At 36.8% G+C, this 27813-nt stretch overlaps 1 pseudogene; it reads right to left on the bottom strand.

The window, feature by feature from the left end:
* Window positions 1-311: 311 nt before the first annotated feature.
* Window positions 312-27222, bottom strand: LOC128041758 (uncharacterized; annotated as a pseudogene).
* Between the last annotated feature and the right edge of the window lie 591 nt (window positions 27223-27813).

Here is a 27813-nt window from a genome sequence, read left to right as displayed (position 1 = left end):
ATCTCGATTCCTTTTTCACTGACTACAAAACCCAACAGTTTTCCTGACCTAGCTCCGAAAGTGCATTTCGTTGGGTTAAGTTTGAGCTGGAACTTTCTTAGTCTTAAGAATAACTTTCTCAGGACCTGCACATGTTCTTCTTCCGTGCTGGATTTTGCAATCATATCGTCAACGTAAACTTCAATTTCTTTGTGCATCATGTCATGGAACAAGGTTACCATGGCTCTTTAATATGTTGCCCCAGCATTCTTTAAACCAAACAGCATCACCTTATAGCAAAACGTTCCCCACAAGATGATGAATGTGGTCTTTCACATATCTTCAGGATGCATCTTTATTTGATTGTATCCAGAGAAGCCGTCTATAAAGGAAAACAGAGAGTAACCTACTGTATTATCCACCAGAGTGTCAACATGAGGCAATGGGAAATTATCTTTTGGGCTGGCCTTGTTCAGGTCCCTATAATCCACGTACATTCTTACTTTCCCATCTTTTTTAGGGACTGGGACAATATTGGCTACCCATTCAGAGTACTTGAGCGCCTGTAAGAACCCATCATCAAACTGCTTTTTTATTTCCTCTTTTAGTTTTAGCACAATATCAGACATCATCCTTCGAAGTTTCTGCTGAACTGGCTTGCAATCCTCTATTATAGGAAGGCGGTGCACTACAATGTCAGTGCTTAATCCTGGCATATCCTGGTATGACCATGTGAAGACATCTTTGTATTCCTAAAGTAACTCAATGAGGTCTCGCCTCGTCTTTGTGGTAATGTCAGTTCCAATATTCACCACTTTTCCCTCCTGCAATCTCACAATTTCTATTGACTCCTTGTGAGGTAAGATTTGTTTCTCTTTCTGTTCTACCATCCTCAACAAGTCTGAAGATACACCACAGTCTACGTCATCTTCAAATTCATGTGATCCCTCTAAACACATATATTGTTCGAAAGGAAATTCTGAGTTTGTAGCAGCGTCACTCATGTCATTGATATCTGGGGACCTACGGCGGGTACCAAGGAATATACAAAGAATATATAAATTTATGAATAACCATTTGTACAAAATGATTATAAATGTAATGAAAGAATGATTTGGAAGACAATCTCAAACAAATGAAAGAATAGAGGAATACTTGCTTAAAATGAATGCAAGGATGTATTTAGAATAATAACGTTCAGACATTAGCCTATTTCACAAAGGATTTCCTATTATTTTTAGGCTAAAAGCAACAAGAATGTTCTGAATATTACTCTTAATAAGCTCTAAAGACTACAGGGACTTCTTCCGCAGTCCAATTATTTAGCTCGCTCCCCGGTTCGTAAGGGTAAATTTCTAACAAGGTCTTTCTTTCAGCCAGATCTATGGTGTTGATGTGAATGCTTCCCAATATTTATTCATACATCACATTCGCCCCATTATCAATGTGATTGGGTAGCGGATTTTTTGCACTGGATGAATCGTCAAACTTGACAATGCCCATATTGATGAATCTTTCAACTAGCTTTTTGAAGGTAGTGCAATTTTCTATCGAATGCCCCGTGATTCCTGCATGATATTTGCATTGGGCATTTGCATCGTATCCTTTAGGAAATGGGGGCCGCATTGGTTTCAAGTAGAAAGGGGATACCACATGTGCATCAAACAAGCCTTGATATAGCTCTCTATATGACATCAGTATAGGTTTGAACTGAAGCCTTCCTATATTTGTCCTCATGTAAGGTTCTTGCTTTAAAGGGGCCTGATGTCTGGTGGTTTTTGTCTTTGGTTGCCCCACAGTGATTGGTTTTGAGTAACCCCTGTTGTACCTACTTACATTATCCACCTTATTCCCTTTCTTCTTTGGGGCTTTTACAGTATCTGGGTGCTCTATTCTCGCCTGTTTTGTTTCTGCTAGATCATCAAGGGCAACAGGATTAGTTAGATTGCCTCTTAGATTAGAATTTGGGCCTGTCGAGTAATTCATCGGTGCCAATGTACTAGTCTGATATTATTGGGGTCTGATAGTAAAGAGTGCCCCTTGTGGACGTGCATATGGCTGAACCTGGACACTTATTGGAGTACAACCTAGGGAATAGGCAAGATCCTCATTATCAACCCCACAGTGGATCACTGAGTTTTTTCCTTTTTCTAACTCTCCAGCAAGCAACTGGTTTAACTGGCTCGTCCTAGTTCTCTGTAATTTTATCATCATATCTCTCATTTCCTGTTGAAATTTGGTCAGTTGTTCCAGCATCTGTATTTGCATTCACTCTAATTGCTCCAACCTTTGTTCCATTTATCTAGTCTTTGCTTAGATACCGTAAGGGTGTTGGTTTTCCAAATTAACTGAAATAAATTTACTTAATTAGACTCTTTTAATGGATTTTGATGCATATGATGTCATGTAAAGCAAATGCAAGAATTGAATGCCTAAAGAGACATTGATTCAGATACAATTACATTTAGAAAACTTTACTAGAAGACAAATTTCTTTACATAAAGTGGATATATATACGACTTTGCCCTCATACTCCAGGCAAATACATATTCTCTTTATTCATCCGGATGCTAAGATAGACCTTGCGAATTCTTCAAAATGGGTGCCTCATCTATCTCTTTTTGCTTGATCCTGGTTGAGATCCATTGTCTGCCTATCCTTGTAATGCCATCAGCTTCTTTAAGGAAGTTGGAATATAAAAAAATCTTGAATAATCGGCTTGAATCTTCAAGCCACGAAGTAAAGTCATGTATTCCTCCATCACCCTTCTTGTGTTTTTCGGAATACATTCAAGCAACCATATTATTTTGCACTTTATCAAGAAATTCGTTTTCTATGACAAGCTCTCTAATTTAGTAATCAAACTTGAATCAACACCTCTTTTCTAAGATGCAAATGTAATGCAATTAGAACAAGACGAAACAAGTTAGTACAAAGCCAAAATAAATAGAACGCTTATTTGGGAGACCACTAAAAGCTTCGTGTGGTTCTACCTAGGGTAAGTTCTTATGGTTCACTATATGTGGTTTTTGTTCTAGAGAAAAGGTACCTGAACCAGCAGATTCCTCGATCCTCACCAATTATAGGCTCATATAGACCGAGTTCGGTTCAGGGGAATACATTTCCCTATGGCTGCACGGAGATGAAAATCTCACGAAGACATAGGTACGGATGTATCCCGAAAGCGGTCCACTATCCTGTACGGTGGTGAAAACGTCACGAAGGACTAGTTTCTCGCTCCCACTTAGAGGGGTAAAATCGTCCAAATCATGTAATGCAATGCAAATACATTAACAAACTTAAATCAACCACGCAAGCACACTATAATGGAAATGAAATTGAATGCAAATGAGAAATTATGAATTTTAAAACAAATTTTAATTTTTCGACCATAAGACAAAAATTAATCAATTTGTGGCTCGACTCTCGAGGGTCCCCAGCGGAGTCGCCAAGTTGTCGAAACGTTTTTTTAACAAAAATTTGTTTCGATTTAAAAACGAAAATTGGGAGTCGCCACCAATCTTTTATTGGGGTGTGATTGGGTCACCTAGAAACGGTTTTGGTCTACGAGTTTTAAAAAAATAGGTTCGGAAGTCAGTTACGTATGAAGAAGGATTAACACCCTCGTAACGCCCAAAATTGGTACCAAATTAATTATTTAATGTCTTAAGGTCGAATGAAAAATATTAAAAAAAGCGATTCTCCTTTTAAAATCTTTATTGAGATTTATTAATTTGAAAACTAAAAAGTTTGGTCATCTTATTTCTATGAAGAAATCAAAACCTCGTAAGTTAAGGTACGATTCTTTGAAATTTTGACGACCACGCACTAATTTGCTTTGGTTTTTAAAAAAACACGTCTCGCGATAACAAAATACCGTATCCTGTGAGTTAGGACACAACCCTTTGAATTCCCGAGAGTAAGTTTTAATCTTGAAATGTTTACGATTTATTGAAAAAAAAGGATATTCAGCTATTTAAATTCAACGAAAAAACTGAAGCCCAGTAAGTTAGGGCACAATCTCCTCGAGAATCTTGAACGCCAAATATTTTGAAAACTTATGTATAAAACAATTTCAGTAGTTTAAACAAATCAATAATATATCTAAAGAATAAAAGTATTTTAATATAAATTGCACATGTACATATAAAACAATATTATATAAAAAATACTTTCATATAAATCTTTAAAACATAAAAATATATAAAAATGAATTTAAAAAAAAAAACATATACTACAAAATAAAAAGCATCAAAATATATGCATTATACTAGATTTTAAAAAGAAATAAAATAATACATTATAAGATAAAATAATAATATATGAAAGGTGTAATACCCAATTGTTGCCCGGGGCCCAAAACTGTTTACACAGCCCAAATACATTTGGCCCAATAAGGCCCAAGTCACTACCCCAAACCCAAATCTAACTCTAGCCTAACCTTAAGCAGCAGTTAGCAGCAACCACCCCACGTCGCAGCAACCTCCAGCGCCGTGCACGCCGCACGTCGCAGCAACCCCCACAAGCGCACATACCTGCAACAAATAAACCACGAACAACAAGCAAAACGAAAGGGGGAGAAAATATTAAAAAAAGTATTATTTGAGTTGTAAGGATTCGGCTATAAAAGGGCCAATCGGTTTTTGTAAAAAAGAAGGATTAAAGGAAAAAAAACCTTTTTTGAAAAGAAATCGAAGAAAAAGGAAAAGTTTTGGCAGAAGGTGATCTCTTATTTAGTTTTCTTTCATTTTTTTTCTTTTTTGATTTACTGCTTTGTGCATAAAACAGAAAGGAAAGGGAAAAGAGAACTTACCATTGTGAGTGTGGCCGGAGGACCTCTTTGTTTCGTCGTCATCGGAGCGAGAGGGGTCTGAAATGGCAGAGAGGAAAGGCCAGGGCGCAACTTCAAATGGCAGAGAGGGATAAATGATTTAGGGTTTTTTAAAATTGGGATTTTATAGGGCTTAAAACGACGTCGTTTGGGGCCTGTTTCAGTGACCCCAAAACGGTGTCATATAGGCCATGCCCGTGTGCAACCCGATCCGACCCGGGGGGATCGTCGTATTTCTTCAAAATGGGCCATTTGCGCAATTGGTCCCCCTGTTTTTACAGTGTTTTTAAATTCTTTTTTTATTTCTTTTAAATTTCGCAACATATCTTATTACTGTTTCAATTTAATCCGTGTTGCTGCGCAGCGTTTTGGAGGGAGGGACTAATTTCCTTTTTGGTCCTCCACTGTTAATTGCGTGTTCTATTTGATCCATTGGTGTTTTATTTATTTCAGATTTGCCCCTGAAATTTCGGTTATTTCCAATTTAATCCTTAATTTTCCGTTTTAAGCTATTTTAGTTTATTTTATTAATATTGTTATTGCATCATTATTATTGCATTATTTATTATTATTATTATTCATATTAATAATTATTATTATATTATTTATTATTATACTTACATATATGTATTTTATAATAGATGTGTATATATTTCAAATGTTTTTTATTACATACACATATTTTATATATTATTATTATTATTTTATTTTCATAGTGTTTATATATATATATGTATATACATTTATATTTTATAATATTTATACATTTTCCATATTTTATAATATATATATATGTTTATACATTCTTTATAATATATATATATTCTTACACTATTCAAAACTACTATAAATATATTTTCCGCATTTTTTATATATATACATATATATCCATATTTTCATAATTTACTAATATATTATACTTATATATATATATATATATATATTAAAATGCATGTATATATTTTTATTATTGTTTTATTTTCATGACTTTTGTATACTTATATATATACATATTTTGTAAATACATATACATGTAATTTAAATTAAAGTATTTGTTTCATATTGTACATTAACTTTTTAACATACCTCTTAAAAATATATATTTTGGTTTCGTCAAAACATTAAAATCATTTTCTTTTGATTCAAAGGCTTTTAAAACAATGCAATATTCGATATTTAGGATTTTCGAGGAAATTGAGCCCTAACGTATTAGGTTTTGATTTTCTTTGTTAGTCCTAAATAACTGGGAATATTCTTTATTCAAAATGCATAAGCATAAAAATCATTTGCGGGAACTTAATTTGGTGTGTCCTAATGTATTGGGCATGACATATTGCTTTCTCGAAATGAAGATTTTCTTATAAAATAAAAGCGATAGTCAAAGTTTGGGGATTTTGAGAAATTGTACCCTAACGTATTGGGTCTCGATTGCTTCGTTTGACTTAAACAGTTTATTATCCTTTTCAGATTTCATCATTTGAGTTTTTTAGAAATCTTTTTAACCTTCGACACCAAGACATTAAACAATCAATTTGGTACCGATTTTGGGCATTACGAGGGTGCTAATCCTTCCTCGTGCGTAACTGACTCCCGAACCTATTTTCTCAAATTTCGCAGACCAAAATCACTTTTAAGGTGAGCTGATCACACCTCAATCAAGGATCGGTGGCGACTTCAATTTTTGTTTTTAAAATCGATAACTTATTTTTGTTTTCAAAAAAATGGTTTCGACAGCTTGGCGACTCCACTGGGGACTGGTTAGAGAGTCGAGCCGTAAATTGATTACTTTTTGTCTTTTAGTCGAAAAAATAAATTTTGTTTTAAATCATGGTTTCCCCTTTTCATTCATTGGCTTTCATTGTCATACGTTTGTTTGATTGGCTTAAGTCTGTTAGCTTATTTGCATTTCGCATTTCATAAGTCGGTGATTTCTACCCCTTTAAGTAGGAGTTAGAAGCTTCTCCTTCGTGAGGTTTTCACCTCCGTGCAAGATAGTGGATCACTTTCGGGATACATCCGTAACGGGTGAGGATTAAGGAATCTGCTGGTTAAGGTACCTTTACTCTAGAAGTCAAACTTCATATAGTGAACCTTAGGAACTCACCCTAGGTAGAATTACTCTGAACCTTAGTAGATACCTGACTAGGAGTTTTTATTATTTCTTGATTGTATTGGTTTTAATGTTTATACCTGATACTAACTTGTTGTGTTTTGTTTTGACTGCATGGCATTTCATTATAGAAAAGAGGTGTTGATTCACGTCCTGGTTTTATTGCCAAAGGAGTCAAGTAGACGAAGATTATTCAAGAGTCATCAAACGTCCCAACTTTTCTAAAAGAAGCTAATGAGCATAAGTGAACAAGGAGTTGTGACCCAGATCAAGCAAAAAGGAGCTAGTAGTGGCATCCATTGGAAATTTGTGAGATTTATCTTAAACATACGAATGAAGAAAAAGATCGATGTTTCTTGGAGTATAACGGCGATGCCGTATATATTTTCACTTTATGTAAAGAAATTTGTCTTCTAGTAAAGTTTTCTAAACGGGATTGAATAAGAATCAACGTCTCTTTTTTGCATTTATCTCATGCATTTGCATTACATTACATTATATACATTAAAAACCACCAAAAGATCCTAATTGATTAAAATTATCTCAGTTAACCTGGAAACCAACCAGCCAACCAAACATCGTTACGGTACAAGAGCGAAATCAAAATATGGACCAAAGGTTGGAAAAACTCGAGTAGTTCCAAAAAGAAATGCAGGGTCAACTTCAGCAGCAGATGCAGGAACAGCTCGAGAAGATTCAACAAAAAATGATGGACAAAATGGTAGAATCTCAAGGGAGTATGATGACATAGTTAACGCGACTGTTGACTGAAGGAAAAGATAAAAGAAAGGGCATTATGGCTAATGTTGGGGAGGGAGGCGATGATGGACCTCTCTCTCCTCCAAGCGTTACTCCTCCACATGTACAGGTTCAGGCTGAAGTATACCCGCACAAATATTCTGTCACAATCAGGCCTCAGCAGTTTCAGGCTGAGGCTTCGAGGTCAATAATTTTCCAAACCGGATCAAGCTTTAGCCCCGAGAATAATCCTGCTAATCCTGTTTTTGATGAGGTGGTCAGAAAAGAAAAAAAAGAGAGGAATTACTAAGGCAATTAGAGGAAAGGTGGAAATAGATTGAAGAGAAGTTCAGAGCGATGGAAAGCACTGAGAGATATAGTAGGATTGATGCTAAGGATTTGAGTTTGGTTCCAGATTTGGTGCTCCCTTACAAGTTTAAGATGCCAGAGTTCGAGAAGTATAATGGGACCAGTTGCCCTGAAGCCCACATCATCATGTTTTGTAGGCGAATGACTGGATATGTCAATAATGACCAACTATTGATACATTGCTTTCAAGATAGCCTCACAGGGGTAGCATCTAAGTGGTACAATCAATTGAGTCATACCTAGATTAGTTCTTGGAGGGATTTGGCACAAGCATTCATGAAGCAATACAGTCATGTGACAGATATGGTTCCTAATAGAATCACTTTACAAAACATGGAAAAGAAGCCAAATGAAAGTTTTAGGCAATATGCTCAGAGATGGAGGGAAGTTGCTATACAAGTTCAACCGCCGCTCCTAGAGAAAGACACCATGATGCTTTTCATCAACACATTGAAAGCCCTGTTCATTACACACATTCTAGGAAGTGCCATAAAAAGTTTCTCAGACATAGTTATGAATGGTGAAATGATTGAGAATGCCATAAAGAGTGGAAAGATAAATGCGGGAGAAAACACCAAAAGGTCAAATCCGAGGGAAAATGGAAATGAAATGAATAATGTAAGTAGAAGATATTCCAAGTTGGTCACTATAGGCTATTTGAGGGCCGTGACCACTAGCTATCAAGGCTTGAGACAAAATACTGAAAGACTCCAGTTCACACCCATCCCAACGACATATGGGGAGTTGTACCAGAAGCTATTTAATGCACATGTGGTATCTCCGTTCTACTCAGAACCTATGCAGCCTCTATTCCCAAAATGGTATGATGCAAACGCCCAATGTGAATACCATGCAGGAATTGTAGGACACTCCATAGAAAACTACACTACTTTCAAGAAATTGGTTGAAAGGCTCATCAATATGGGCATTCTCAAATTTGATGATTCATCCAGTGTGGAAAATCTATTACTCAATCACGTTGATAATGGGGTAAATGCGATATATGAAGAAGTGTCGGGAAGCATTCACATCAATACTATACGTGAAGACACGATTGAAAAGGGACCTTGTTAGGTATTTACCCTTATAAATTTAGGAGTGTTCTAAATAATCAGATTGTAGAAGAAATCTCTGAAGTATCTAGAGCTTACTTAGAGTAATGTTCAGAACACACTTGTGCTTTTAGCCTAGAGGCAATAAGAATTCCTTTGTGAAATAGGCTCATGTCTGAACGTCATTATTTTAATACATCATTGTGATCATTTTTTAGCTAATATCCTTTCATTCTTTATGATTATTTCATTTTTCTTCCAAATCATTCTTTCATTCATAATCATATTGTATAAATAATTATTCATAAATTCATATATTCTTTGTATATTCTTTGGTACCTACAATAGGTCCCTGGATATCAATAACATGAATGACACTGCTACAGATTTAAAATCTCCTTTTGAGCGAGACATGTGTTTAGTGGGATCTCATGAATTTGAAGATGACATAGATCATGGCCTATCTCCGGACTTGTTGAGGATGGTAGAATAAGAAGAGAAACAAATTTTACCTCCTGAGGAGACAATGGAGATTGTGACCTTAAGGGAACGTGCATAACCAGAGGAACAAAGCAAGACCTTGTTGAGTTAAATTTAGGGTTCAAAGATGTCTTCGTATGGTCATACCAGGACATTCCCGGGTTAAGCACTGATATTGTAATCTGAGCAACAGCACGACGTCAAAAATTTACAGTATGTTCAAGATTAACATCATGAACGATGCAGTTAGAATTCTTTGCCGGGGCAATGCCTTCTTCTCTGGCTTATCATAGTTTTGCCCGTTGAAGTCAAGTTACCATTTCTTCATATTTTTGTTAGATTTCATCCTAATTGAAGAGGAAGATCCAAAGTTTTTTTCGTCATAGTTAAATTTCGCCCCATAAGGCTTTATAAGAGAAACCTGATACCAAAGATGATCTTTTGCGTACAAAGTGAAAGTAGAAGATCTTGTATGGAAGACTTTATCTAAAAAAACATTGATTCTGATCGAAAGGGATAACCAGGACTTGCCTAATCCTATGAGTTCATATTCAATCAAAGAAAAATCTGAAAAAAAATCAAATCAAAAAAAGTCAAAAAAATAAAAAAATATCAAAATAAAAAAAACAAAATCGAAAAAAGAAAAATGATGAAAAAGGAAAAGAAAAAGAAAAAAAAGGAGAGGCCAAGGCGAAAACCCGCAAAGGGTACTTTGTGACCAAATGTGGATTTGAGTTGAAAACCCGAAAAGGGCGGCTCAAATATTGATCAAAATGGGGCATGAGGTGATTAGAGCAGCTCAAATAGTGATTAGAATGAGGCATACAGTGTTCTTTCTATACCTGAATCAACAGGAAAGGGTACGCGACATCTTGGGGTATCGACAGAGTACTGTAGATCTCCTAAACACATGTCAAACTCAGAATGGTCTTCAGAAAGTTTGTACAGAGAAGTTCAAGTTGCGATATCTGGGGCACCTAATTTTCATACTATTTATTTTGAATTTGTTGTTCTTGGAATACTTCATTCTTTTTCAAGATATGCGTTCCCAATCAATTCCTCTTTTATTCTTAATATTCTTGATAATTTATTCATTTCAAGATATGCTCTTAAATTAATTCTATTTTATCTATCGTTATGATCTTTTTGCAAGCATGTTGCATTAGAATAATGATTAATGAACTAATAAAACTTTCACAAGGGAAGTTTTGCATATTACTCTAGAAGTTTCTAAATAATACAGGAATCTAAAACAGGACTATTGTTTAGAACGCATCAAGTTTAAAGGTTGAAATATCTAAGAAGGAAAAGTCTAAATTGAGACTATCCCTTCAGATTTTGTTGTCAAAGCCTTGAATGACCAAAATGACAAGATGTCATGTCGGTGATAAGGCTTCAATGAACAGGCAGACAATGATCACCAAGCAATAGGAAGAGGTTTCCTCGGAGAAGAAATCATTTGTTTGTGCATGAGCATTTGGTATGACACCTTGGGAATGGTGTAAAGAACCAAAGAGTTTCACATTCTATATCCTTGAGTTGCGATAGGAAAGGATTGAGAAAAGACCAGATTTTCTACCATTGGGCTACATCGGGAGAAAGATGGTACAAATTTTGCGTCCAAATGGAGAGAACTTTGAGGTTTATAGTGGGGGCAATCTAATCAAGCGTTTCTTTGGAGATGCGAGCCGAACAAAAATGCGTTGTAGCACGTCAGTGATAAAGCCTTAATAAACTTCGAGTATTGATAACCTAACTGATAAAGAGGGATCATTCTCGAAAAAATAACATTCTGCATTCATTCAAAAGTCATTCATACACGTCTAGTTAGGAGCATTTGATTCATTCTGATCATGACATCCTAATCGCTAGGTATAATTAGGTTCATAAATTGAATTATACAGGTCATGTTCCCCAAAGAACAAACCGGTGAAACTTTAGCCTTATCTCCCTGAGTAGCAGTGGAGTAGGTTCAAAATAGCAGATATTGTCTTCCTGTATTGACAGCGAAGTAGGTCGAGGATACCAGCCTTGTCTCCCTGAGCAGCAGTGGAGTAGGTTGAAAATGACAGATCTTGCCTTCCTGTACTGGCAGCAAAGCAGATCGAAGATACCAGTCTTATCGCCTTGACGTTACAATGGAAAATATTGAAGCCACGACGATGAATCTTACTTCTCTGGCGTTGTAGCGGAGCAGATTGAAGCCACGACGGTGAATCTTATCTCCCTGGCATTAAGACTTGGCTGAAGTGGAGCGAATTAAGGCTATGGGCAGCGAATCCTATCTCTTTGGCACTACAGTGGAACGGATTGAAGCCACAACGGTGAATCTTGCTTCCCTGGCGGTGTAGTGGAACAGATTGAAGCTACGACGGTGGATCTGGTTTCCCCGACATTGCAATTTAAAGATTAAAGCCACAACAACGAATCTTACTTCCTTAGCGATGCAGTGGAATAGATTAAAGCTACGACGGCGGATCTGGTTTCCCCGACATTACAATTAAAAAGATTGAAGCCACAACGGCGGATCTTACTTCCCTGGCGGTGCAGTAGAACAGATTGAAGCTACGACGGTGGATCTGGTTTCCCCAACATTGCAATTAAAAAAATTGAAGCCACAACGGCAGATCTTACTTCCCTGGCGGTGCAGTGGAATAGATTGAAGCTACGATGGCGGATCCGGTTTCCCTGACATTGCAATTAAAAAGATTGAAGCCACAACGGCAGATCTTACTTCCCTGGCGGTGCAGTGGAACAGATTGAAGCTACGATGGCGGATCTGGTTTCCCTGACATTGCAATTAAAAAGATTGAAACCACAACGGCGGATCTTACTTCCCTGGCGATGTAGTGGAATAGATTGAAGTCACAACGGCGAATCTTGTTTCCCCAACATTGCAGTTAAACAAATTGAAGAAAATAATCCTATCTCCCTGAAGTTGCAGTGGAGCGGATCAAAATGATAGATCTCATTTCTCTGAGGTTGCAGTAGAGCAGATCGTATCAGACTTATCTTTAAAGTTGCAGCAGAATAAATTGAAGTTACAAGTCTTATCTCCCTGAAGTTGCAGTGGAGCAGACTAAAGATATCAAATTTTGTTCTTTCGAGAAGCTACAAGATACAAATCCTATCTCCCTGATGTTGCAGTAGAGTGGATCGAAGTACCAATTCCTATACCTCTGAAGATGGAGTAGGATGGAATGAGGCTACTTGAAGAAGAGGAGCACTGAGGTCCAGTATGACTGGGCAAAACTGGTTATTTTTAGAGTCTTTGCTATGTTCCCATTACATGACAACGAGCAAAGAGGGGCAGCTGTAATACCCAATTGTTGCCCGGGGCCCAAAATTGTTTTCACAGCCCAAATACATTTCGCCTAATAAGGCCCAAGTCACTACCCCAAACCCAAATCTAACCTACGTCCACAAGAACCTCCAAATAGCAGTACACGCCCACGTCATGAAGAACCCCCACACATGCGTGCACGAAAGAAATAAACCACTGACATCAAGCAAAACGAAAGGGGGAGAAAATATTTAAAAAAAATATTATTTGAGTTGTAAGGATTCGATTATAAAAGGGCCAATCGGTTTTTGTAAAAAAGAAGGATTGAAGGAAAAAAAACATTTTTTGAAAAGAAATAGAAGAAAAAGGAAAAATTTTGGCAGAAGATGATCTCTTATTTAGTTTTGTTTCGTTTTTCTTCTTTTTTGATTTACTGGTTTGTGCATAAAATGGAAAGGAAAGGGAAAAGAGAACTTACCACTGTGAGTGTGGCCAGAGGACCTCTTCGTTTCGTCGTCATCGAAGCGAGAGGGGACTGAAATGGCAGAGAGGAAAGGCCACGGCGCAACTTCAAATGGCAGAGAGGGGAAAATGATTTAGGGTTTTTTAAAATTGGGATTTTATAGGGCTTAAAACGACGTCGTTTGGGGCCTGTTTTAGTGACCCCAAAACGGTGCCGTATAGGCCATGCCCGTGTGCAACCTGATCCGACCCGGTGGGATCAGCGCATTTTTTCAAAATGGGCCATTTGCGCAATTGGTCCCCCTATTTTTACAGTGTTTTTAAATTATTTTTTATTTCTTTTAAATTTCGCAACATATTTTATTACTGTTTCAATTTAATCCGTGTTGCTGCGCAGCGTTTTGGAAGGAGGGACTAATTTCCTTTTTGGTCCTCCACTGTTAATTGCGTGTTCTATTTGATCCATTGGTGTTTTATTTATTTCAGATTTGCCCCTAAAATTTCAGTTATTTCCAATTTAATCCTTAATTTTCCGTTTTAGGCTTTTTTAGTTTATTTTATTAATATTGTTATTGCATCATTACTATTGCATTATTTGTTATTATTATTATTATTATTATTCATATTAATAATTATTATTATATTATTTATTATTATTATACTTACCTATATACACGCATATGTATTTTATAATAGATGTGTATATATTTCAAATGGTTATTTCTTACATATACATATTTTATATATTATTATTATTTTATTTGCATAGTGTTTATATATATATGTATATACATTTATATTTTATAATATTTATACATTTTCCATATTTTATAATCTATATATATGTTTATACATTCTTTATAATATATATATATATATTCTTACACTATTCAAAACTATTATAAATAAATTTTCCGCATTTTTTATATATATACATATATATCCATATTTTCATAATTTACTAATATATTATACTTATATATATATATATTAAAATGCATGTATACTTATATATATACATATTTTGTAAATACATATACATGTAATTTAAATTAAAGTATTTGTTTCATATTGTACATTAACTTTTTAACATACCTCTTAAAAATATATATTTTGGTTTCGTCAAAACATTAAAATCATTTTCTTTTGATTCAAAGGCTTTTAAAATAATGCAATATTCGATATTTGGGATTTTCAAGGAAATTGAGCCCTAACGTATTGGATTTCGATTTTCTTTGTTAGTGTCGAAACCATTTTTTTTATTTTGAAAAAAAAATTACAAAAATTAGTTGTCGATGAAAGTTTGGAGTCGCCACCAATCTTTTATTAAGTTGTGATTGGGTCACCTAAAAACGACTTTGGTTTACGAATTTTAGAAAAACGGGTCCGGGAGTCGGTTACGTATGAGGAAGGATTAGGACCCTCATAACGCCCAAAAACTGGTACCTAGTTAATTAATTAATGTCTTAATGTCGAAAATTTGAAAAATATAATCCTTTGCAAAAACTTAAAAACGTTACGTATTAAGACCCTTATCACTTCAGAGAAAGTAAATGTCACACCCGATGCGTTAGGGCACGACATTCTAATTTCCTCAAAATGAATTAGGCGAATACTGTAATAAAATTTAAAAGAATATCTATTTATTCAAGATTTAAGAAATCGCGCCCAATACGTTAGGACACAATTCCTCCAAAATCCCAAACTTGGAATATTTCCTTTATTATTTTTTAGAAAAAATCTTCATTTCGAGAAATCAATGCTTCACATCCAATACATTAGGACACAGCGTGTTGAATTCCCAATAACGAGTTCTTATTTTTTGATTAAAGAGAAATACTCGATTGTTAGATTTAACGAAGAAAATCGGAACCCAATACGTTAGGACTCAATTTCCTTGAAAATCCTAAATACAAGCATTATCTCAATTTTGAAAAGTTTGAAATCGAGTAAAAAAATGATGTGATGCTACATTAAATATACAATGCAATAATAAATATTACAATGGCATAGAAATAATATGAATAAATGAATAAACAAAATCGATAACATGCAAAGTATCAAATAAATAAAAATATGAAAACATAAATCAACAAAAAACAAAAATAAATAAATAAATAAATAAAAAGAGCGCGTAACATATGCATTGGAATTATGAGAAATAAAATACATGATTTACATATAAAATTTGAATTATAAAATTTATATAATGCATTTATGAAAATAAATAAAATATATAAATATACATATATAAAATTTTTAAATATATGTGTTAAAGATATAAATATGCATTTAAGCATTTTCAAAATATAAAGAAATGCGTGTATGTATATGAAAATATAATAGAATATTCGAGAAAAAATAAATATATATACATGTAAAATATATTAAAAATAATACCTACATTAAAAAATATATGTATTTATAAATATGAAAATATTAGTTAAAAATAAATATGTACATGTATAAAAATAAATATACATGTATATATATAGATTTAAAAAATAATAATACTTACTTTATTAAAGTTAATTAAATTAAAGAAAAAAATATTAAAAGAGACTAAATTGAACTACAAATATAAAAATTTGGGGTAGATTCGCAAATAAATAAAACCCAAAGGATTAAATTGAACACGCGAATTACATAGAGGGACTGGAATGAAAATTTTCCCTTCTCCTCTAAAATAGTGTCGTTCAAGTAGGGTTAAATTGAAATTGAAAATAAATAAAAGGGCGAATTTAAAAATATAAAAAAACTTAATTATAAAATATTTAAAAGGCGGAGGGGCTAAAAGTGCAATTTGCCCTTCCGTATAAAACACGCGGATCCGAAGGTTGGGTCGGGTCAGATTCGGGTCAACCCAGGCCTTAAACGGCGCTGTTTTAAAAGGGCTATTGAAGCCAAAATTCGGTTAAAATTTTCATTTCATTCAGCCTTTTTTTAAAAAAAAATCAAAAACTTTCCAAAAAAAAAACTCTCTCCTCTCTCAGTCGTCCAGTCTCCAGTCCGGTCATCGGCCGGTCATCGGCCACCACGCCAGCCGTCGATCTCCGGCGCCGGCACCGTCGTATACGGTGGCTGGAGAAAAAAAGAAAATATCCTTTTCAACTCTTTCGAATCCCCTAAGCCCAAATCTGGGTTCAAACCTTCAAAAAAATCAACTAAAAATGCGAAAAGAGTCCCGAAACCTTTCGGTTTCTGGCCACCGATCCTCGAGGATGGCTCCCTCAATCGTCTCGACGTCGCTTCCAAAAGAAAGGTTGTTTCTTTCCTTTTATTTAATTTATTTTTATATTCGAATATAAAAAAAATAGATTAAAATAAAGCAAGATAAAAAAACTGTAAATGTAAACCTTGGATTGATTTTGCTCTGTATCGTATTCTCTGTGAAAGTAATCATTTTCTTATTGATTTTCCGATCCGTATTACAGTGTTTTTGTGGCTCTTTATAGCCGAATGAAAACATAATAGCAAAAACCAATCTAAAGAAGAAACAAATTTGTGTTTTTATTTGATTTTTGAATATTTGATTGCGTTTCCTTTTTTGTTTCTCTTTGATGCGCAGGTATGAAGATCGGGGACGCTTGTGGCTGCGGCGCAAAGGTCTTCTTCAGAAACCCTAGGGTTTCTGCAAATGATTTGGGCCACTGAGCTTTGGGCCCATGTTGTATTTCGGGTTTTGGGCCATATAGGCCTGTTTGTAAAAATGGATTGTTTGTTTATTGTGGGCCAGGTATAAATTTGGGTATTACAGCTGCCCCTCTTTGCTCGTTATTGTGTAACAAGAACGGAGTAAAGACTTTAAAAATGCCCAATTTTGCCCGGTCGTGCTGGACCTAGTACTTCAATCTACTCCTCTGCAACTTCCCGGAGATAAGACTTGTAGCTTCAGCTTGATCTGCTGCAACTTGAAAATGATGTTGATGCGATCTGCTCTACTTAGTCTGCTCCATTGCAACTTCAGAGAGATAGGATTATCGGCTTTTAATCTGGTCCACTGCAACTTCAGGGAGATAAGATTTGCCATCTTCAGTCTGCCCCACTGCAACTTCAGGAGGATAAGACTTGCTTACTTAGTCTGCTCCACTGCAACTTCAGAAAGATAAGACTAGATGTGATCTGCTCTCTGCAACTTCAGAGAGATAAGATCCAAGGATTTAATCCGCTCCACTGTAACTTCAGGGGGATAGGATTATCAGCTTTAACCTGCTCCACTGCATGCTCAGGAAAATAAGGTTTGCCATCTTCAGTCTGTACCACTGCAACTTCAGGAGGATAAGACTTGCTTACTTAGTCTGCTCCACTGCAACTTCAGGGATATAGGATTATCGACTTTAACCTGCTCCACTGTAACTTCAGGGAGATAAGGTTTGACATCTTCAGTCTGCCCCACTGTAACTTCAGGTGGATAAGACTTGCTTACTTAGTCTGCTCCGCTGCAACTTCAGAGAGATAAGACTAGATGCGATCTACTCTCTGCAACTTCAGAGAGATAAGATCCAAGGATTTAATCTGCTCCACTGCAACTTCAGGGAGATAGGATTATCGACTTTAACCTGCTCCATGCAACTTCAGGGAGATAAGGTTTGCCATCTTCAGTCTGCTCCACTGTAACTTCAGGAGGATAAGACTTGCTTACTTAGTCTGCTCCACTGCAACTTCAAGGAGATAAGACTAGATGCGATCTTCTCTCTGCAACTTCAGAGAGATAAGATCCAAGGTTTTAATCCGCTCCACTGTAACTTCAGGGAGATAGGATTATCGGCTCTGATCTGCTCCACTGCAACTTCAGGGAGATAAGATTTGCCATCTTCAGTTTACCTCACTGTAACTTCAGGAGGATAAGACTTGCTTGCTTAGTCTGCTCCACTGCAACTTCAGGAAGGTAAGACTAGATGCGATCTGCTCTCTGCAACTTCAGAGAGATAAGATCTGTGGTTTTAATCCGCTCCACTGCAACTTCAGAGAGATAGGATCATTGGCTTTCGATCTGTTCTCTAGGGAACATGACCTGTAAAAATCTATTCTATGAACTTAATTATGCCTAGTGATTAGGATGTTATGATCAAAACGAATTCAATGCTCCTAACTAGACATGTATGAATGACATTTGAATGAATGTAGAATGTCATTTTCCGAGAATTATCACTCAAGTTATTATTTAAAGTTTATTAAGGTTTTGTTGCGACGCCTTTTGCTTGGCTGACATCACCAAAGAAACACTCAATCAAATTGCCCTCCATTGTGAACTTCAAAGCTCAATCCACTAGGACGCAGAACTTGTACCATCTTTCTTCCACTGTAACCCAATGGTAGGAAAGTTGGACTCTTCTCAATCCTCTCCTATCGTAATTCAAGGATGCAGATCATGAAACTCTTTTACACCATTCCCCGGGTGTCCTACCAAATGCTCATGCATAAATAAAGAGTTTTCCTTCTAGAGGGAATTTCATCCTACTCCTTGGTGATTGAAGCTTTGTCACCAATCAAGACTTCTTGTCATCTCATTCAATATTTAGACAAAAAAGTCTGGAAGAACAGTATTAATTTAGTCTTTTTTCTTCTTAGACTTTGAAACCTGGTGCTTTCTAAACAAATAGTCCTGCTTCAGGTTACTAAACTATTTATAAATTCTAAGAGTAATATGCAAAACTTCTTTTGTGAAAGTTTTTTTAGTCCATTAATCATTATTCTAATGCAACATGCTTGCTCAAAGATCAAAATACTGACTAAGAAATAAATTAATTCAAGGGATAACTCGAATAATAGAAAAGGAATTTATTGATAGCAAGTGTCTTGAAAAGAAAAAGTATTCAAGAACATCGAAGAATGAAGTATTTACAAGAAAAAACAAACTTGGTACAAGTTATATGAAGACTAGCTACCTTGGATATCGCCGTTTGAACTTCTCCGCGCAAACCAAGAACCATCCTGAATTTAACATGTGTTTAGGGGATTTACAGCACTTTGTCGATGCCCCCAAAATGTCGTATATCCTTTTCTTTTTGACTTAAGTGTAGCAAGATCACCATATACCCCAATCTGACAGTGTTTGAGCCACCCTTTTCGGGTTTTCAACTCAAACCCCCTTTGGTCTCAAGGTGCCCTTTTCGAGTTTTCACCTTGGCCTCTCCATCTTTTTTCTTTTTTTTTAGGAAATCAGAGCGCCCTTTGCGGGTTTTCACTTTGACTCCTTCCTTCCTTCAAGTGAAATATTTCTTGACCGAATCTGAATTTACAAGATTCAGAAGATTTTTGCCATTCATTTCACTCAAAATCAAAGCGCCTCCAGAAAAAGCCTTTTTCACAACATAATGTCTTCCCAGTTTGGCATCCATTTCCCTCTGAAATCTTTTTGTAAAGGGAAGATCTTTTTCAAAACCAAATCCCCTTTATGAAATTCTCTGGGACGAACCTTCTTATTATAAGCTCGCATCATTCGCTTTTGATACATTTGACCATGACGAATAGCTTTTAGTCTTTTCTCTTCAATCAGGTTCAACTGATCATACCGAGATTGGATCCATTCGGCCTCATCCAACTTTAGCTCAGCCAATACCCGGAGAGAAGGAATTTCAACCTCAATAGGTAAAATTGCCTCCATTTTATAAACCAAAGAAAAAGGTGTTGCCCTAGTAGAAGTCCTGACAAATGTTTGGTAAGCCAGAAGAGCGAATGGTAACTTCTCATGCCAATCCTTGTAAGTTTCAGCCATTTTTGCCACAATTTTCTTAATATTTTTGTTGGCCGCCTCTACTGCACCATTCATTTTTGGACGATACGGTGACAAATTATGGTGTCTGATGTTGAACTGACTGCAGACTTCCGCTATTGTCTTTATTATTCGATTCAATAGCATTGTCAGATATGATTCTTTCAGGCATTCTAGATCGACATATGATCTCTTTCTTCAAAAACTTACTGACTGCTGACTTCGTGACATTAGCATATGAGGCTGCTTCTACCCACTTAGTGAAATAGTCAATAACCACAAAAAAGAAACGATGTCTATTAGAAGCCTTCGGTGATATTGGTCCAATGACGTCAATACCCCACATGGAGAACGACCATGGAGAACTCATAACATGAAGAGTTGAAGGAGGCGCGTGTATTTTATCCCCGTAAATTTTGCATTTATGGCATTTCTTGGCATGATTGATGCAATCCCTTTCCATGGTGGACCAGTAATATCCAAATCTGATGATCTGTCTAGCCATTGTGAATCCAATGGCGTGCGTTCCATAAACACCCTCATAGACTTCTTCTAAAATTTCCTTAGCCTCTACAGCGTCCACGTATCTCAACAGTACTCGATCCTTTCCCCCTTTTGTATAGGATCTCTCCATCTAGGACATAGTCAATATCTAATCTCCTCAATGTCCTATTATCATTCTCTGTTGACTGCTCAGGATATTCACGTTTTTCACATATAGTAATATATCTTGGTACCAGGGACGATTATCATTCTCTATTTCTTCAATGTTGTAACAGTGGGCCGGGATATCATAAATACTAATTTGAATGGGTTCATGTCCTCTAATCTGTTCACTTTAATCATGGAGGCTAAAGTGGCCAAAGCATCAGCCATCTGATTTTCTTCCCGTGGGAGATAACAAAATGTAATGTTGTCAAATTCTTCGACCAATTCCAGAACCAATCTCTGATAACGGATCAACTTAGGGTCTCTTGTCTCCCATTCCCCTCTTAGTTGGTATATTACCAATGCTGAGTCTCCGTATACTTCTAGTGTTTTAATTTTTTGCTCTATGGCTGCCCGTATACCCATGATGTAAGCTTCATACTCAGCCATATTATTAGTGCAATCAAAGTCCAATTTACTGGTGAAAGGATGAAAATCTCCATTCGGAGACACCAGGATTGCCCCAATCGCATTGCCTAACGCATTCGATGCTCCGTCAAAGTTTAATCTCCAAGAATGATTTTCTTGGGGATCCTCTTCAGCATTTGCCACATACATCAAATCTTCATTCGGGAAATTGAAGTCTAAAGGCTCGTAATCTTCTAAAGCTCTGCTAGCCAAGAAATATCCTATCGCACTCCCCTTGATGGCCTTCTAACTTACATATACGATATCAAACTCAGCGAGCAAGATTTTCCATCTAGCCATTCTTCCATTCAATGCCGTTGATTCCATCATATACTTTAAATGGTCTAATTTTGAAATTAGCCAAGTCGTGTGATAGAGTAAGTATCGCCTCAACCTCTTGGTTGTCCAAATCAAGGCGCAACATAGTTTTTCAATAGGCAAATATCTCATTTTACAATCAGTGAATTTCTTACTAAGATAGTATATCGCCTTTTCCTTCTTTCCAGTCGCGTCATGTTGACCCAGCACACATCCCATGGAGTTATCGAACACCGTCAAATACAAAATCAAGGGTCTATCTGGGCTAGGTGGTGACAGCACTAGAGTATTGGATAAGTATTGCTTTATCTTTTCAAAGGCTTTCTGGAATTCTTCATTCCAGACATCAGGATTATGTTTCTTCAAAAGGCGAAATATGGGATCACATTTCTCGGTCAACTGTGAAATGAACTGAGCAATGTAATTCAGTCTTCCTAAGAAACCTCGAACTTCTTTCTGAGTACGTAGTGGTGGTAAATCTCGTATTGCCTTGACTTTGTCTAGGTCAATCTCTATTCCTCTTTCACTGACTATGAAGCCCAACAACTTTCCTGACCTAGTTCCAAAAGTGCATTTCGTCGGATTGAGCTTGAGCTGAAACTTCCTTAGTCTTAAGAATAATTTTCTTAGCACCTGTACATGCTTCTCCTCTGTTCTGGATTTGACGATCATATCATCAACATACACCTCAATTTCTTTGTGCATCATATCATGAAACAAGGCTACCATGGCTCTCTGATATGTTACTCCCGTATTCTTCAATCCGAATGGCATTACTTTATAGCAAAATGTTCCCCACAAAGTAATGAATGTAGTTTTTCCCATATCTTCCGGATGCACCTTTATTTGATTATATCTTTATAACCCATCCATGAAAGAAAACAACTAATATCCCGTTGTATTATCGACCAGAGTATCAATATGTGGCAATGAGAAATTGTCCTTTGGGCTTGCTTTGTTCAAATCTTTGTATTCCACGCACATTCATTCTTTTCCATCTTTTTTGGGAACTGGAACGATGTTGGCTACCCATTCAGAATATTTGACCTCCTGTAAAAACCCAGCATCAAACTACTTCTTGACCTCCTCTTTTATTTTAAGCACAATATCAGGCCTCACTCTTCTGAGCTTCTGTTGAACTGGCCTGCAATCCTCCCTTATAGGTAAGCGATGCACTACAATGTCAGTACTCAATCCGGGCATATCCTGGTATGACCACGCGAAGACATCTTTTAATTCTTGGAGTAATTCAATGAGGTATCATCTTATCTTTGCAGAAATCTCAGTTCCAATATTCACCTCTTTTCCTTCTTCCAAGCACACAATTTCTACTGATTCTTTGTGAGGTAGGATTTTTTTTCTTCTTGTTCTACCATCCTCAACAAGTCCAGAGATAAACCATAATCTTCATCACCTTCAAAGCCGTGCGATCTTCATCACCTTCAAAGTCGTGCGATCCCTCTAAACACATGTTTCATTCAAAAGGACACTCTGAGTTTGTAGCGGCGTCATTCACGTCGTTGATATACAGGGACCTAATACAGTTACAAAAGGATGTATGAATTTATGTACAATTACTTGTGCAATGATTATAAATGAAAGAATATATTTACTTGTATGGAAAGAATGGAAGAATATTTGCTCGAAACAATTGCATAAATGTTTTATTAAAATAATGATATTCAAACATAAGCCTATTTTACAAAAGAGTTCTTGTTATTTCTAGGCTAAAACAACAAGTTTATTCTGAATATTACTCTGAGACAGTTCTAAAGACTTTAGGTATTTCTTCCGCAGTCCAATTTTCTAGAACACTCCCAGGCTCATAAGGACGAATATCTAACCAGCTCCTCTCCTCATTCACATGCTCATGAATGGCATTGATGTGCATATTTCCCAACGTTTCTTCAATGCTTCCCTCAACCGGTATCTTTCTCTCAGCATGAATAACTCCTCTAGATACAAATGTTTTGGATACGTGTGGAATTATCATTGGTTCCCATTTAGTTTCCTCCCCACTTAGACGCGCCCTTCTTCTTTCCTGTCTTTTTTCTAGCTCCTACTTTCGCTGTCCTCTGTCTGGCTTGTATCCTAAGCCAAAGTGATCTTGCTTTCCTTTCAGTACTGGCACCTCAATCCTCCCTTGAAGATATCTCCCCAGCCCTTTTCCAGGTAAAGCTCCTTTTCCTACCAACAACTGCAAACCCATCTCTGTAGTTTTGGATAATTTAGGCACCAAAATTTTGCTTCCTTCAGGAACAAATGCTGCATTTACAAGCTCCAAATATCGAAATGAGCATTCTACTGACTCATCATTAGTCTCCACGTACGACATCTCATTGGATATAGCTGCTATTATATCCTCTTCGGCGTTTATTATCACTAGCCGACCTTTTGACACTAACTTCAGCTTCTGATGTAATGATGACGGTACTGCCCCCTCCGAATGTATCCATGGTCTTCCTAATAAATAATTGTAAGAAGGTTTGATATCCATCACAATAAAATCTACCTCATAAACTGTTGGGCCAATCAGTAGGGGTATCTCAATTTTTCCCATGACCTTTTTTTCTGTACCGTCAAATGCCCTCACCATATTTTGGCATGTTTTCATGTGCGAACTGTCTATGGGAAGCCTGTTGAGTGTGAATAATGGCAACACGTTCAAAGCTGATCCATTGTCAATCAATACTCTTGGCAAAATATGCCCCTTGCATCGTGCGGTGATATGCAAAGCTTTAGTAGATCCCACGCCCCTAGGAGGTATTTCATCATCATTGAAGAATATGAAATTATCAGCACTGATATTATTGACCAACCGATCTAACTTGCCGATAGAAATATCATTGGACACATATGTCTCATTTAGCATCCTCATCAACGCACTTCGATGTACTTCTGAATTCAAGAGCAATGTTAGTATGGATATGTGAGACGGTTGTTTATGCAACTGTTCGACAATATTATACTCGCTGAGCTTCAAGAATTTAAGGAATTCCACGGCTTCTTCCTCCTTCACTGGCTCGTTGATAGACAACACATGCTTAGCTATTTTCCCCTCTTGTTCCACTATTATGGCCCTTTCTTTCACATGTTCTGGATCAGCACTCACATCCTGGTCCTTTGTAGTCTCCATTCCAGGGACAGTTGTATTACACTCATAGTTCCACGGAACCTTCCTACTATCTTGGTATGAAAAGGTTGCAGGTTTCTTTATTATGATCATTGGCATTACTGACGCTCTCACTTCCTCATTCCTTGGTCACGAGATGATGACCACAGGCTAAGTTACTCTTGGAACCTTTGTGGATTCGGATGTGCAAAGACTCCCCTCCTCCTTAGCTTCTTCATAAAACTCCATCTCCTTGTTATCCATCCGGCCTTGAACCAAGGCTCTGAATTCTGTGTATTCTTGAATTTCATGTTCTTCCTCATGATGGAACTCAAAATAATTTTCCATTCCTTCAAAGCTTCTTTCTGAATTCAATACAAGCAACCCTCTTTCTACCATCTTCTTCCAGATCCATCTCAAAGGAATCTTTACTTCTGCAATATTTCCCTTGATTTTCCTACCCGTGCTACCTCCTATCATGTTCACTCCATTTTCATTGTGATTAGGTAACATATTCTCTGTACTGGGCGAATCATCCACTTTAACGACACCCATGCTTATGAGTATTTCTACCAGCTTCTTAAATGCTGTACAATGTTCTATAGAATGCCCCACGATTCCTGCGTGATAATCGCATTGTGCGTTTGCATCATACTACTTGGGGTACGGAGGCTGCAGAGGTTTCAAGTGGTAAGGGGAAACCACGTGTGCATTGAATAGATTCTGATATAATTCCCTATACGACATTGGAATCGGCGTAAATTGAAGCTTCTTCGTATTTTATCTTGTGTTGAATCCTCATTTTGATGATCCTTGTTGGTTAAGAGCCACTTTTCCCGGTTGATTCACCGTAATCGTCTTTGGATATGAACTTGTATTGTTGACCTCATTTTCCTTCTTCTTCGAGGTTGACCTTCTGCTACTTTCTCCCGCATCTATCTTCTCGCTTCTGATAGCATTTTCTATCATTTCGCCATTCATAACTATGTCAGAAAAGCTTTTAGTAGCACTTCCTAACATATGTGTAATAAATGGGGCCTTTAATGTGTTAACGAAAAGCATCGTCATCTCTCTTTTTAGAAGAGATGGCTGAACTTGTACGACAACCTCCCTTCATCTCTGTGCTTATTGCCTAAAACTTTTGCCGAGTTTCTTTTCCATATTCTCAGAGTGATCCTATCAGGTACCATGTCAGTCACATGGCTGTACTGCTTTATGAACGCCTGTGCTAGATCTTTCCATAAATTAATCTGGGTACGGTTCAATCGATTGTACCACTTGGATGCTGCCCCTGTGAGGCTATCCTAGAAGCAATGTATCGAGTTGGTCATTATTGACATAACCACCATTCGTCTGCGAGAACATGGTAATATGAGCTTGGGGCTACTAGTTCCGTTGTACTTCTCAAACTCGCATTTTGAACTTGTAAGGAGTACTAAATCCGAACCGTGCTCAATTCTTTAGCATCCATCCCATAGTAGCTCTCCGCACATTCCATCGCTCTAAATTTCTCTTCCACCATTTGTACTTTTCCTCTAACTGCTTTTGGCAACTCATCATTCATTTTCTCTTTTCCAAAGTCCTCATCGAAATCGTGGATTGCGGGATTAACAAGGTTGGCTCGAGGTTAGAGCCCGATCCTACCGAAGATTCATTAGCGTTGCAATACGCCTTGAAATTGCTGAGGATTAATGGTAACAGAGGACCTACGCGGGTATATCTCAACTTGCTGGGAGGTAAAGTCTGGAGGATAGACAGGTCCCTCATTGTCTCTTTCTTCAACATTGAGCACAGAGCCTTTTCCTTTATCAGTTCCCTTGTTCAACCATTGAGCTAACTGAGCCATTATACTCCCTTGAGATTCCATCATTTTGTCTATCATTTTTTGCTGCTTATTCATTTGCTGTTGAAGTTGCTCCTGCATTTCCTTTTGGAACTGTTCTAGCTTTTTCATCCTTTGATCCATGTCTCTAGTTTTTAATCGAGTACCGTAGTGGTGTTTAGTAGGCTGTTTGGTTTCCAGATTAACTGAGGAGTGATTTAAATTAATTAGAATCTTTTAATATTTTTAAATGCATATAAAGTAATGCAATGCATGAAATGAATGCAAAAAGGCGTCAATTTTGATTCAATTCCATTTAAGAAAACTTTACTAGAAATTAAATTTCTTTACATAAAGTGAATTACAAATAAGACTTTGCCCTAGTACCCAGAACTCTAATCTTTCTAAGTAACAAAGGTAATTCTTGCCCCCGATCCAATTCTAATTTATACTTCACACTCAGCATGTCAGCCTGTACTGCTAAAGTCTGTATGTGATCGGCTACTTCTCGAATCTGGACCACGACTTCTTCTATAAGATGATCTCTGTTCCTAACTTGACTCTGAAAGTAGCGGAGCTGTTCATTATTATGACTTTCATTTACTTTCAAGTGCTTGATCTGGATCTCACCATTTTGCAGCGCCGTTTCTAGCTCTTCGATTCTTTTCTTCATTTCTTCAATCTTGCTCAAGCTTACTTTCAACTCTATTGCGGAATTTCGATTTCGATACTGACGAAGAGATCCTTCCAACACGATCACCCTATCCTTTAACTCGCCTTTTTCCTTTTGGCTTTCTGACAAACTCTTTTCTAAAACCTCGTTTTGCCTCTACATCTCTTGGAATTTCTGTTCCCATCTATCGACTTTGTCCTTTTCTTCTCGAATTTCTGCTCGCCACTATTCTGACGTTTTTCCCAGCCCGGTAGTTCTCATTGATAGACGCAAGTTTTTATAATCCGTCTTCAGACTACCCAGTTCCTCCTCAGCCTTGTTTTTCTCTTTCCTTAATTTCTCAGTTTCAAGCATCTGAACATCTATGTCCAATCTCAAGTTCATCTTTTCCTCTTCCATTTACTCTATCTTTTCTAAATCCGCATTTCTTCTCTCAAAATCTTGTCTTATGATTTCCAACTCAGAAGGGATAACTTGTAAATGTTCCTCTATTGGCTGACGACCTTCCTGACTTACCTTGGGTATATTGTCGTTGATTCTCTTACCCCACCATTCATTATACTCAGGAGTTGTCATCTGACCCACAGCTAACCCTTTCATTCGGTGAATTTGTTTCCAGCGCTAGACATCTCTTGAATCTTCTTTCTATAACCATCATCTTTGTACAAAAATTCACAATCAGCTATCCCTTGGGTCGCAGGTATAAATTATCTTGACCTATACTGCCTCAGCACCAATAATGGGGCATATCCA

Source organism: Gossypium raimondii, chromosome 6 (genome assembly GCF_025698545.1).
Source record: "Gossypium raimondii isolate GPD5lz chromosome 6, ASM2569854v1, whole genome shotgun sequence".
In the NCBI taxonomy this organism is placed as follows: domain Eukaryota; kingdom Viridiplantae; phylum Streptophyta; class Magnoliopsida; order Malvales; family Malvaceae; genus Gossypium; species Gossypium raimondii.
Note: the sequence above shows the minus strand (reverse complement) of the source record. Positions and strands in the feature narration are given on the sequence as shown.